Source organism: Triticum dicoccoides, chromosome 2A (assembly GCF_002162155.2).
Source record: "Triticum dicoccoides isolate Atlit2015 ecotype Zavitan chromosome 2A, WEW_v2.0, whole genome shotgun sequence".
NCBI classification, from domain to species: Eukaryota; Viridiplantae; Streptophyta; class Magnoliopsida; order Poales; family Poaceae; genus Triticum; species Triticum dicoccoides.
The window spans coordinates 241,748,531-241,763,479 of NC_041382.1; positions in this window are offsets into that span (position 1 = coordinate 241,748,531).

Consider the following 14,949-nt stretch of genomic DNA (forward strand, 5'->3'; position numbering starts at 1 on the left):
CCCCCTCCCCCATCCCGGCGAGGCCAAGCCAGGAACGAGCCGTAGCAGGCGACGACGCAGCGTGCCACGGCGTCAAATGCGGAGGCGAGTCCGTAACATGACTTGCCCCATTATCTTATCTTAGGGGTGTGGGTGCGTGGGGAAACAGAATAACCGTGTTTTCTATCTTTAGGGGTGTGGGTGCGTGGGGAAACATGACCGTAACATTGTAGGCTCTATTTTGTAGTGTTTGATGTCTTGTCGAGTACTATGTAATAACTAGTATATTTTGTGTTGTGTTTTAAGTGTGGCACAATGTTTCATCGGGAATTCGTTTTGGTTAAGTTTTTTTGTACTAAAGACTTATACAGTAGTTGAACTGAAAACAATTTTCCAGTCGTTCAATTACAAGATAGAGCAATCCTACTATGTTTAAATAATGTAAAAGGATTATTTAGATAAGTTATTTTGACTACATTCAAAAGAATTATCAAATGGTTTAAATAATAATGTCACTGCTTCAGCGGGCACAAATCAGAAATTATATCAGTACTGATGTGTACTCTGCCTTGTACTGACGACCTGGAGTTATCAGTACTGATATGCTACAAGAGTTTAAAATTTTCCTTGACATATTTTTTTCCTGAGTTACTGGTTCACAGTAGCCTTTTGCGTCGGATATATCCAGATAAGTTTTTTCAAACGTATTTTGTGACTGCATTCAAAATGATTATCAAATGGTTTACATAATAATGTCACTGCTCCAGCGGGCACAAACCAGAAACTAAAAAATAACTTTAGTTTTGATCGAGAAATTGACGATAAAGCTAAATAAGTTTTGGTAAACGACAGTGTTTTGTGAAATGCTTCCTCATTGTGTGCTGATTCAACTGAGACTACAAGGTTATTTTTTAGTTGACGCAGCAGGATAACCACTATGTATTGTTTAGTCTTGAGCTTCTCCTAACTGTCCCCGAATGTTGTGCCTTGCCGGCGCTCTTTCCAGGTTGAGCCTTGGCAGCTTCATCGTTAGTTTCAGTTTCCTCGCCCCCGACACCGTCATCGTCATTGTCTTCGTCTGATTGGCCGTAATTCTCATCAAACTCTTCTTCTTCATCGTCTTCATTTGATTGCTTGGAACTCTGTACCTTGCCCTGTTTATGTTCAACTCCACTGACCTCCTTTCCCACTTTGCACGTGCGGGCACTATGTCCGTCAGTTTCGCCACACTTGCGGCAAGTGTAGCTGTTACGTGTGTTGTCTCCATTGGTAGAAAGTTGGGTGGCTCCAATCTGCTTGTTCTTGTTGACAGTGGCATCTGTGCGGAGTGGGCATGTGCGGTAGTTATGGTTGCTCACGACGTTGCAGAATCCGCATGCCCTTACCCCGAGGGGTTTGCTGTCCGGGCCAAATTCCACGCGCTTGATGGGGCGTGGTGGCTTTTTGGCTGCTGCTTGCGTCTTTCTCTTCCTCCCCTTTGTGTTTGAGAATATTGGGGGTTTAATCACCCTTTCCTCCTGCTGCTGGTAGGATGTGCTATTGTCATGTCGTTCGCCTACAGCACCATCAAGCTCATGATCTCGCATGTGAGTTTGTCAGTGCTCTTGAGTGTGCACACGGGCAAGCTCCGATTGGTGCTACTCCTCTTCCTCGTTCTCAAACGGGTCAATAGCTCCCATATGGTTCATCTCGGACAACATTGTAGCAATATCCTGCTCAATGGCTTCATTGTCCGCGACACCTCCATTTTCAGCAGAATGCATGGCGTCGAGTTCTTGTTCAAGTTTGTCCATGACGACCCGCGTCCTTGCCATTTGCTCTTGGCTTCTCAAGCTTTTTCTATGCACCCTCATGTTCAGCGTCAGCAGTGAGCTTTCAATGCAGTATTGGGATGCCTTGTTTGACGCTACTGTCCTCAAGTCATTTCTGTCAAATGTTGGCTGGATGTTCGGGCGTTTGGTGTATCTCCTGAGTATGTATTTCTCTGGAATGCTTTCAGCCTTTATTGTCTGCATCATGCACAGGCATGCATGCAGAAAAGACATGTATTTGTTTTTGGAAGAGGTGCATGTTTTTTGTCATTTCATTCGAACAAAAACTTTGCAAAAAAAGTAGTAGAGTATGTAACATCTTTTTTGTAGTCCTCACCTGTGTGGTCCCATAGCCTGCACTCGCACTCATATGTTTCTCCCACGGGGCCTGCAACCACCTGGAACGCGTGCTGAGCCCACACAGACAATTTTTGCGGGTGGTTGTAGCGCACTAGGTACTTTGTGGGCTCTTCCGTCTCTGTCACCGTGAAGAGAGTGCTCAGTTTTAGCCTATCTCTGATCTCGCTGTACACAGCTCACGTGTACAGCTTTGCCATCTGGGTGTTAAACCCATAGAAGGTCAACGTGTTTTGTTCCTTCTGCAGATGCAAGAATGATGACCAAATTGTTAGTTTTCTCGCAGGAAAAACTTCTAATAAAGTTTTTACTTTAGTAAGCATGTAATTTTTTGTCTTACGACAAGTGATAGAGCTATACCCGGTTACCCATTGTCTCCTGGTTCTCTGTCTGCCTCCTGGTTTTGACGCAGGAGTTTACCTGGCTGACAAACCGGTGTAGGTTATGTCTCTCATTTACGTAGTTCTTCTTGAGCACATAGTTCATGCTCTCACTTTGCTGTGTGGATGTCATTTTGGTGCAGAAAATTTCTTTGAAGTAGGCTGATATCCATTTCTCACGCTCGTTCCACATGCCCACCATTGTGGCATCATCGTGGAGGTTGTACTTATCCATGAGTCTTTTCCAGGCATCCTCAAACTCAGTTGGCATGAGGGGACAGTTGAGAGTTGATGTCAATTCATCCTTAAGGTCCTCGTGCAGGAAATACAGGTACGCGAGGTGTTCCCTGTACTTCTTCATAATGTGCCAGCGGCATAGCTTATGTACTGTGTTCTTGAAAACATCTGCGATCGCCAAAGCCATTGCCTGGCACTGGTCTGGTAATGAGAAAATAGACTCAGAGTGGTCAGCAGATGGTTGTGCATATATACCAATACAACTGACACACCATTTTTACTGTGTTATTTTCCTTTTCTTTTTTGGTAGGGGGTGGTGGTTGGGGGTGGTTTTAGCGGGTGTACCTGTGAGAATGCATGTAGGAGATTAAAAATGTCCTGAATAGCCACTTGAATGAATCTGCATCCTCATCTCTTATCAGGGCAAAACCAAAGAATGTAGTCTGTAACTGGTTGTTAGTTCCGACAAACACCCCAAGTGGCATATGGTACTTGTTGGTCTTGTATGTTGTGTCAAACGTTACGCAGTCCCCGAAGTCCTGATACGCTTCTCGGCAGATTGCGTTCGCCCAGAATATGTTCTTAACTCTGTCGGACTCATCGAGTTGCATGTCACAGAAGAATTCCCTGTTTATAGCTTTCATCTCCCTAAAGAAGTTGACAGTCTTTAGGACATCATCCACATCATCAATCCTTGAATTCTTTGCTTTCCTGCATATAAAAAGTTCATTGAAAAATGCATGTTGAACTTGCGTCAGGTCATGCCTTGCTTGATATGTTTGTACTGATAGAGGAAAAAAGACGTAGGCGGTTTATGGGAGGAGAACAAGTTTGTACTTACAGGTTAATCAGGTCTTTGGCATTCATTTCGAGGAAGTAGCTACCAGGGTTATCACCGCCCAGAATGCTCATGATTTGCGCGTGTTCAATGCCTTTGAACTGCAGGTACTTGACGTACTCCAAGATTGTTTTGTCAAAGTTTTTGTGGGAGTGCAAGAAGACAAGCATTTCTGTGGTGAGCTGTAGCCTGTGGTTGTGTTCCCAGACTATCTCTTTTACGACAAATGTTCCATCCTTTTCCTTCTTCAACCTCATTTTAGCCCTGCAGTTAGTTCTGGCTGTCGTCTTGTTACGCTGTCTATTTGCTTCAGACACCTTTGATTCATAAACTCCATGGCACGTGCAATAAAGGTAGGCTCTGGTCTTAAACTTGGGGCCTTCCCTGACAGCAAAACAAGCGTGCTTCGCATATACGTTGTAGAAGTTCTTAGTTTCTTTGAAAGTTTCAAACCTCATCTCTAGCCTTGGCAGAACGGAAGCTTCAATGTCAGGTGGCTGCACACAACAGTGAAAAAACAAAAATGTTAGATGGGGTGGTCACAGCACCATGGTATGGACTGTGCTTGTATTTTTTTTCTATATGGATACTTACATGTGTATAGCTCTGCGCTGCCTCTGGTGTTTTTTGTTCTCCCTGGTTTATGGGCGCCGGTGGTGTCACCCTTGGCACATGTAGCAATGCATCTCTTGGAGGGAGCAACGATGACGAAGATCTCCGTCTCTCGTTGTACGGACGTCTCTCCTTAGATTCATTGTGATGTTGCTCCTGTCTATATGGCTCATATCTTGTACTTCTGAACCTACTAGAGTGGCCAAAATTTCTGTCTTTTTGCCCTGGTCTTCCCGTCGCAACTGCTTTTGCAACACGGATGATTGATGTTGACGGAGCGACTGGTGGAAGCCTTCTTGTCCTTGGCTTTTTGCATGCGCTGGGGAAGGAAAACATTTGTTGTTGGTGATATTGTTGGCCTAGTTGCAACCCAGTAGCGGCAAAGCTTGCATTCCCAGACATTGTTGTTTTCTGTATAGAAGGACCTGTCCATGCTTCTGATGATTGCGGTGTATCTTCAAATCTGCATGTACTGTTGAAATATCCAGGCGGTATTTCTGGTGTTATCCAACCAGGTGGTGCCCCATATCTGTTTTGCTCATGAAATGCTTGTTGCGTGCGCCGCCTTGCATGCTTCTGCAAACAACATTCAAAAGTATTTGGGATTAATCTGGTTTCGTTTTCAGTCGAACTGATGAACGTTCATGTTCAAACACGGATGTACTGATGTACTGTTTTTTAGCACTGTTTTGTAAACTGGACATTGAACTCATGCATGACTTCTCCTTTGTTCTTCTGTAACATATGAAACTACACTAGAAGTACTCCTAGTTTATGTATCATTGAACTTACTGTGTAACTGTGGCACTCTCTCATCACTATCTACCTGGACTGATGCATATGTGCTATTTTTTTAACTTGAACTGAAGATAGCATATTAGATGCACTGACAGTAACCTTGACATCCTAATCGTGCATCAATGCATATACATTACAAGTACTGCTAGCTTATGTATCACTGAACTTATTGTGTAGCAATTTTATATTTTTTTGGTAATAGTTTTGTTACTCGTTCGAACTGACGCAATTACATGACTTGTACTCTTAGGAATAACAACATACAACTCTCAACGGTAGCTGAACCTTGTCACTATACCTGGACTGACGCATATGTGTTATTTTTTTTAACTTGAACTGAAGGTAGCATATTAGATGCACTGACACTAACCTCGACATACTAATCGTGCATCAAGTGGCAGGGGTGTCAATGAACTGATGCTAGCATTTGCAATGTACCATCGGGTTCTTCTTCATAGCAGGACTGACGAACTGATGGAGTGACACAAACGTGGGGAACAGACATTACCTCCAGTGTACTGTCTTCTTCTTCTACCTCTCGTGGGCGTCTTACTAACATGTTCTTGTGAGGCGACACCATTGACGCAACACATGCTTGTGGTGGACGTCTGGCAAAGAGGTTCATAGAGGAAGCACCTTGCGGGGATAACTGCCCCAGAGAAGGAGACCCGGCGACGGAGGGAGGCAGGAGGCGGGGATGACGGCTCCGACGATGGATCCGGCGACGGAGGGAGGCAGGAGGCGGGGATGACGGCTCCGACGATGGATCCGGCGACGGAGGGAGGCAGGAGGCCGGGATCACGGCCCTGTCGATGGATCCTGCGGCGGAGCGAGACAGGAGGCGGGGATCACGACCCCGACGATGGATCCGGCGACGGAGGGAGGCAGGAGGCGGGGATGACGACCCCGACGATGGATCCGGTGACAGAAGGAACGAGGAGGCGGCGGGGGATCCGTCGCCGGCCAATCACGGATCCACGTGCTCCCTCGCTCCGGCTGCTGCCGTCGCTCGCTCGCCCGCGACGGCTGCCTCCGGAGGTAGGAAGCGAGTCGGATTGGGGCTGGGTCTGTCGTGGACGCATCGCGCCTTATAGGGGGCGAGGGTAACAGAATAATATTCTGTTACCGGTAACAGAATAGTCCAGCCCTGCCCTATATATATATAAAGATGTGGTTGCAAAATGATAGGATCTTCATGGATGTGCCAGGGGCCACGACCGAAGTGGTGACCCTGAAGTGAACGCTGTCCGAGGCCGAAAACAAAGCAGCCGAGGAGCGCACCGAGTGGGAGAAACAAGAGGCACGGGTGGGCGAGGTGCAGCAAGAGCTCCAGGCTCTCGTGAAGAAGCACTAGACTTTGGAGCTTGACTCGAAGACGCGAGAGTCCGAGCTTGCCGCGGCCCTCGAGAGCACAAAGCATGCCAAGGCCGAGTCCGGAGCTCTCGAAGAGCATTCACAGATTTGCTCCGTAGCGTGTCGAATGCCGCAAAGTACTACCAGGCTGAGGAGGGAAGCTCGACAAAGAAGTTGTTCTGGTCTCAGTATACTGGGACCGAACACCCGATGCCTGTGAGCGACCAGCTGAAGCAACTGGTCGAGCTGCATAATGCGGCTGAACAGGCCATGAGGGGCCTTATAGTCCGGATGTGGCCTGGCGACTCCCTTCCCAACAGCTACTTCGGCCTGGTGAGGCGGCTTGTGGATGCCTGCCCCCGGCTGGAAGTCATAAAGCGGTCTGTGTGCATCAAAGGTGCACACCGGGCTTTTGCCCGTGCGAAGGTGCACTGGGCCAAGATGGACGCCGAGAAGCTGGTGATGGAGGGGCCGCCGCAGGGCAAGGAGCATCGCCACCCTGAAATGTATTATGAGGGTGTCCTAAAGGGTGCCCGTCTTGTGGCGGACGAGTGTGCGAAGGATGTAATTTTTGAATGAACTTGCTCGTGTGATCCTGTATTATGAAAACTTGTTCATGTGCGCTATGCAATGCTTGTTTGAATTTAAAATATAACCTTTTGTGCGGCTGCTTATCAAATCTGAGAGATGGCCAGTCGTCGGCTTCTGCCCCCATGCCACGAGTGCGGGGGTGTTCGGATAAATCTAAGCACTCTTTTTCCCATTGTTGGGTCCTTCGAGGGAGGTACTCAGCACAACGAACAAGGCAATCGGACTATAATTCTTTATCACTCTCACTTAGCCATAGAAGTCTACAATTTAAAACTTTGGCAAAGCCCCTAGTATTCGGAAGGCCGAATTCGGGGTGCTATACACGCCTAAGCCGGACAAAGCCGACTCCTCGACCTAAGCGGCATACGTCTTTAGGGACTCGAGACCTCTCGAACAGCGACCAGCTCTCGCCTTATCATGACAGTCAGTTTTAGCTTTCTCGTGCTACAACGTATTATGTTACATACTTTCCAGACGAAGAGTAAGGTGCGCTAGGTCGTTGTTTTCCACTCAGCTATGATGTTGGAGTTGATGGACTCACTTTACCTTCGAAGCCTTCTGCTATTATCTTCATTAGATGGCCTTCAGCCATATCATTGTAATACGTACTCTCTTTTGAGATATTCGATGTAATAAGTGTGTGATTGCAACTCTATTATAAATCCTTCAAGTACTGTGTGTGTCAGCATTACCGATCCAGGGATGACACTTATGGATAGAGATTTGACCGTTTGAGTTCGTATCACTACACACCTCCATCTAGCTGCCCGTTTCTTTTGTTCCTCCTCATCGCAAACAGTTAATTGAACTGAACCGTATGCCCTACATCGCACACACAACTAAAATCTGAACCGTGTTTGATGCATTCTCCATCGCAAACGTTTTGCATCTTTTTTACGTGTTTTTACACCACTGTTTGCGATTATTGCATCGCACACAGTTTCGTTGAAGTGTCTCTGATCGTAGTGTCAAGTTAGCAGCATCCTGCAGTAGTGATCGTTCTTACTGCATTACTCCGTTTCTCCATGAACTTAATACACTAGATGCATGCTGGATAGCGGTCGATGTGTGGAGTAATAGTAGTAGAGGCAGGAAGGAGTCAGTCTACTAATCTTGGACATGATGCCTATATAATGATCATTGCCTGGATATCGTCATGATTATTTGAAGTTCTATCAATTGCCCAATAGTATTTTTTTTACCCACCATATGCTATTTTTCTCGAGAGAAGCCACTAGTGAAATCTATGGCCCTAGGGTCTCTTCTTTATTATATTTGCCTTCGCGATCTATTTTTCTTTGCTTTTATTTTCAGATCTATTAATCCAAAAATACAAAAATACTTTGTTGCACTTTATTTCATTCGAGATCTATTTATCCAAACTATCATATTTTTATCCTGTCTATTTGCCAATTTCTGGCGCCGTTACCCGAAAGGGATTGACAACCCCTTTAATACGTCGGGTTGCGAGTATTTGTTATTTGTGTACAGGTACCGTTCACATAGTGTTGCATGGTTCTCCAACTCGTTCGATAAGCTTGGTCTCATCACTGAGGGAAATACCTACCATTGTTGTGCTGCATCATCCCTTCCTCTTTGGGGAAATACCGACGTAGTTCAAGCAGACATCATATGCCCACGCCCAGTGGAAGCACTGAGCTCCACACTGGTGAGAAGACAAGTGTAGACTCTGAACGGGGCCGTATTTTTTGCTCTCTTTTGTAATCCGATTTGCTGCCTTTGGAATGAAATTCAGAGTTTCATGCACTTACTAAAAGAAAAAGGAGGGAAATTTTCGATTCACGGTGTTTCTTCGTTCTCCGATTTGTGTTTTGGGAGGCATGGCTCCTGCCTGCTGTTCTCCCCCCAAACGCCCCGTGAGTGGGGGCTGGGAGTGGCGTGCGCATCTGAGCTAGCCCGAGCGGCATCATGGTCCCCTCGGGGCCAAGGACATAACTAACGCGGGTTCGCCCATGCGCACACCTTCCCAAAGCTTTGGCGCTTGGCTCCTCGCACGACGCTCTCGAGCGAGCCAGCAGACACGTGCCATGCCCGGCATTCAGCTCAACGCCAGGGCGAGCGCCCCCCACACTCCCGCGAAGCTCAACGCCAGGCAGAGGCACACCAGGAGGCTGGCCCTAAGCTCTCGCAAGCCCCTCCTGAGATTCCATGGACTGGGGGCTCCGGAGGGCCCGCCTCAGGAGAAACGTGTCTCCGCGGCATAGGAACTCGTCCAAAGTCGCGAACACAAAACCTAAGCCAGGCCAACTAGTCTAGTCGAGAGTCCTCCGGCTCACGACGACATATTTTAAAAAATAATAATTTAGAGGGCATATCATTGTGTCACACATTATAGGGGAGCCCCTACAAAAAATGCCTTCATGCCTCATGAGGCCATACCCAAAATTTTGGCAGGCAAACAGGGAAGTACAAGCTAACCGAGATGCGCTACCACCGGCATCACTGTCATCATCATCACCATCAGCTCCGCCCACTTCGGCTATGAGCGCAGTCACATCATTGCCAAGGGCGAATTCTGTAATCAGGTCGTCCACCTAGTTTGCCAGTTCACCCTGGATTGCCCCGGGCACAGGGGCTATAGCGGCACTGAAGTCAAAGTTGGTATTGAGGCTAAGAAGGTGGCTGAAGACCCATGAGAATGCGTGTCCAAGAAGGTCATGACTCTTCTCTTCGACGAGCTGGAGCGACCTCGCGGCCCCGCCTTCAAGGCAGGTCACGACCTGGGTGAAGAAGCGGAGGTAGCCGGCATCAACAGCTTCGTATGGGGCGGGAGATGCTCTCATCGTAGATGGTGTCTAGGGCCCGGTTGGCCATGACCCTGAGGTCCTTGAACATCAAGGAACACCCATGCTGCAACGTTCGGTTCTGGCCCACCTCGTCCGTGGCTCTCTCCACAAGGGATGTAACGCCATCAACCTACTAATGAAGGAAGGACAACTTGGCCTCAGAAGTGGCCCGGATCGCTTCGGTGGCCTTCTCGCGCCGCTCTTCCACGGCGAGCTTCACCTTGAGAGCATCGGCCTTGCCCTGCAGTTCAACGTGCCGCCGCTTGAAGCGAGCCTCCTGGAGAACCAGCCTCTGGCGGTACTCCTCAACAAGGGCCTCGCGGATCCACGCCACCCTCTAGTCGATCTCTCGTTGGATCCTCGCCTCCCGAGCGTGAAGGGCGTCCTCAGTTGTGTCTACTTGATGCTCCATCACCTCTAGCCACTCACGCTCCAAGCTGTGCTCCAGTGCCTCGAGAACCAGCGCGTCCTCGTGCGCCTGGACACCTGCCTTGTCTATGGGGGTCCTGCCTAGCGGTGCCACAAGGGCGGCTCTGCGCGCCTAGACCTGCTGCTCAAGGGCGGTGTTCGTGGCTTGAAGCTCCCTCTCTCGCTCCTCGGCCGCCTCGCGATGTTGATCCGCGGCTCAGGCCTCCTCTAGGGCGTAGGCACAAGCCTCTCGAGAAGCTAAAAGGGACTCCTTGGCCTCCGTCCGGGAGCGCTTGTGATGCAAGCGCCCGAGGTTGATGGTGACCTTCAATTGGCACCATTCATGCGCCAGGCGGAGGGCCTTTGCCTTGAGCTACGTGTCAACGTCGGGAAGCTCCATCCCGAGGCGGCCTAGTGCGCTCATCGCTTCCTGGAGAAGGTCATGAAGAACGACACTGTGCCCAAGTGCGAGCTCCAACGCTCGGCCAGGCCCGTCCTGTCAGGACCCCGACTCAATGCCACATCGATCTAGCATGTAACACCTCATATCACTTTGCGGCCTCACGCGCGGTATTCCCACGGGTGTCGCCTTACCTTTGCCCGGGACCGTTTGCGCCTTTTGGCACACGTATATGACAGTGTCGCTAGCATCCATATGATAAGGAGCCTGGGCTGACATGGCTAGTCGTAAACCCAAAGTGGCACAGACTTACAGGGACAGGCATCCATGACCCAGCATCGAACATGTCGGTCATCAGCGAGTGAATCCAGGCTGTAGCACTGGGCTAGCAGGACTCCGGTGAACCGGGCTGTAGCGGGCTAACAGGACTCCGGTATTCATCGCGTGACATTTCCCCGAAGGGACAGACACAGGAACGAAGAAGGACACATGCCGGCCAGCCTAAGTGTTCCGGAGCAGTAGCAAGCTACCATGGCTCGGTGGAAACACTAGGAGACATTTCCCCGTAAGAGAGGCTACTAAAGATAAACAACTAGATGGTCAGATCCCACACATACCAAGCATTTCAATAACATACACACAATATGCTTGATATGTGCAAATACAACATGGCATCACAACATGACTCTACGACTCAAGTAATTTATCAATAGGCTCCGAGGAGCGAGATATTACAAACATGGGTCTCATGACCCAACAATCAGAGCATACAAATCAAAGCACAAGCGGAAGCTATCATGTCTGAGTACAGACATCTATAAATGAAAAAGGCTGAGAAGCCTGACTATCTACCAGATCCTGCCAAGGCACAAGATCGTAGCTGAGGTAACAAGCTAAACGTCGAAGTCCACGTGGAACTACTAGTGAGACTGAAGTCTCTCTGCAAAAACATAAAATAGGCAAACGTGAGTACAAATGTACCCAGCAAGACTTACATCAGAACTATCTACATATGCATCATTATCAACAAAGGGATGGTGGGGTTTAACTGCAGCAAGCCAGCTTTGACTCGGTGGCTAACCTGAACTACGACTACAAGTAACTCTTTTGAGGTGGCGCACACGAGTCCACATATTCACCATATCAATACACCACTATGGATCCGCTCCCGTCTCCCTACGAGAACGCCATCCATAGCACTCACGCTTATCTTGCGTATTTTAGGGTATCCACTTTCACTTGTCTATGAACTGATATAAGCAACCCAGAAGTCCTTTACCACGGACACGGCTATTTGAATAGATGATGATAACCCTGGAGGGGTGTACTTCTTCATACATGTTTCCACCACTTAGCGTCTGCACACGACATGTGCTCGGCAGACTTCAAGCGAAAGCCGACGTGGGTGTAGACCACGACCTACCTAAACACTCAAGTCTCTAGTCCAGGTTTATCGCCTATTCGGGTTCCATCCATGAGGAGATCCGGCCGGAGTTTCGCTCACAGCCCCAAACGATGTGAACAGGGTTCCCGAGACACCAAACGGGCGCCCGGTACACCGTGCCACGTGCCTACCGCATCACAGCCCACCCCTACGGTCAGCGCTGTCCACGGCCTCCAGCATACTACAAACACCAGAAACTACTTGCAACTCCTGGACAGAGGACAAGGGTGAATAAGAAGTCGAGCGGGGTCATATTTCAGGGCCCAATGTATGGTAGTAGCTGAATCATGGATCACAAACACAGAACTCAGTTCCTGAGGACGGCTTCAATGAGACAACCCACCATGTACTCCTACATGGCCTCTCACCGACACCTTTTACCAAAACGTGTTCACACACTTAGCTCACACACAGTAGGACATGTTCACCCGCCTCTGATTCATCCCGGATGAATCAGACCTGACTCAACTCTAAGCAGTAGCAGGCGTGACAAACAAGCATGAATGAGTAGGCACAACAGGGCTCAAACAACTCCTACTCATGCTAGTGGGTTTCATCTATTTACTGTGGCAATGACAGGTCATGCAGAGGATAAAGGGGTTCAGCTACCGCAGCAAGTAACAGATGAATCGATGTTGTCCTAATGCAGTAAAAGAGAGCAGGAGCGAGAGAGTAGGATTGTATCGGAATGAACAAGGGGGTTTTGCTTGCCTGGCACTTCTGAAGATAACATTGAGTCTTCATCAGTGTCAACGATCACATCATCGGTATCACGTCTATCGAGAGGGGACAAATACCAGCAACACAGAAAGGAACACAATCAATGCAATGCACAATATGATGCATGCTCATGACATGGCAATATGAATGTGTTTGAGCTAATGCAACTAGCAACAGATTAAATGAAGTTGGTTTGAATATAAGATTCAAATTCAAACTCCATATGTGATTATTCAAATGCCATTTAATTGATTTGTGCTAAACAGCAGCTATAAGTTGTTCTAACATGCATGAAAATGGTACAGATGGATTCCTTGAATTTTTCTGATAATTTTTCATATATAATTTATTTAATTTGGAGCTACGGTTGAATTTCTATGAATTATTGAAGTTTAGGGCATTTTCTGAAATTTCCTGAATATTTAGAATTAGAATAATTCCAGAAAATGAATTATGGCGTCAGCACCACGTCACTGTGACGTCAGCAGGGTCAACTGGGCGCCCCAGGTCAAACCTGACGTGTGGGGGCCACACGTCAGTGACACAGTGCTGGCTGGAGTCACAGACATGTGGGGCCGGTCAAAGGCCACGTCAGCGAGGTCAACGCCGACGCGTGGGGCCACTGCAATTAGATTAAACTTAATCTATTTTAGTTAGCCGGTTAGTTAGTCCGTGGGGCCCGGCTGTCCGTGGCTCTGGGGGTTTGTTTAGTGGGGTCATTAGCGCTAATGACGACGCCACGTCAGATACGCCGGCGATGAGTCGCCGGTGACCACAGAACACGGCGGGGCATGCCGGACTTGCGCTAGAGGCGTCAGTTTGGCGCGCTGAGGGCACCAGGGGATGGCCCTTGCTCCCGCGCATCCAGAGGACCGAGTGGGAGGTCGTGGGGTCGACGGAGCTCGTCGGAACGGAGCTCGCGGCGGCGCCGGAGTTCGGACCTCGGCGAAAACGGCGTTGTGGAGCACGGGCGAGTGAGGTAAGGCACTGCGCAGCCTCCTGGAGTCACCACGAGCTCGGTGAGATGCACGGGCGCGACCCGTTCGAGCTCAGGCCACGGCGGCGACATGGTCAGCGGCGGCCGGAGTTCGGCCGCGACGGGGCTATGGCCTAGAGCTCGCAAACGCGAGGGGAGAGAGAGGGGTTCTGCACGGAGGCTCACCGCGGAGCTGTAGGGGGGGCGGTCAGTGGGCTCAGGGGCGCGCCGGAGTGGCCGAATTCGACGGAGACGGCACCGGGGCCGAAGCTTGGGGATGATGACGATGGCGGCTGCTCGGGGCCCTTCTGGTCGCGTGAGACGTCGAGGAGGTCGAGGGAGGCACTGCGGAGCTCTGGGAGGCATCGGGGAGGAGAGAGGGGGATGGTGGCCGCGGCGAACGGCGTCGGTGGCGACGGCTCCGTTCGGGTCCGAGGTGCGGAGCGAGAGGGAGAGCAGGAGAAAGGGATGAGCACGGGAGGGAGTTGAAAGAGGCCTGAGGGAGCCGCGTGGCGTCTCCAGGGAGTAGCGGAGGCAAGCAGGGAGGCAGGAGGTGGCCGAGGCGGCATCGGCGCTCGCCACCGAGCTGCTTCGGTGCGAGGGGAGGAAGAAGACAAGGGGGAGGAGGTGGGCTGGACCAACAGTGTTGGGCTGGTTGGGCTACACAGAAGCTGGGCCGGAGGTGAGGTTAGGTAAGTTTCTGTCTCTGTTTTATTTCTTCTGTTTTGTTTTCCCCCTTTTTTTTTCTTTGCCACTGTTTTCAAATTTAAACAAATTCAAAACAGTGCCAAATATCCTCTGAATAATTTATGTTGCTAGATGGACTTTTCCAACAGCACATAAACATTTCAAAGTTATCTGAAAATATATCCCATATATTATGAATATAATTCCAGAATCAAATACAATAATGATTTAAATTCAGTGCCCAAAATATTCCACATAAATGTTCACTATTTTTGGTTTGGTCTTCAAAGCCTTGCCAAAATTATCAAACATTTATGAAGGCATGTTGGAAACAATGAATGCAATTTTAAGGGTTCTTGCCCCTCTTTTAAATTGATTTCTGAGGCTTTCACTTTCCTCATTTCAAGTTTAAGAGGAAATAAACATGATGCAACACATGACTAGCTAGCTCAGAGCATACCAGAACTAGGGATGTGACAACTCACCCCCACTAAACAAGAATCTCGTCTCGAGATTCAAGCGTAGGGTAAGATGAAGGGGAAACGCAAACT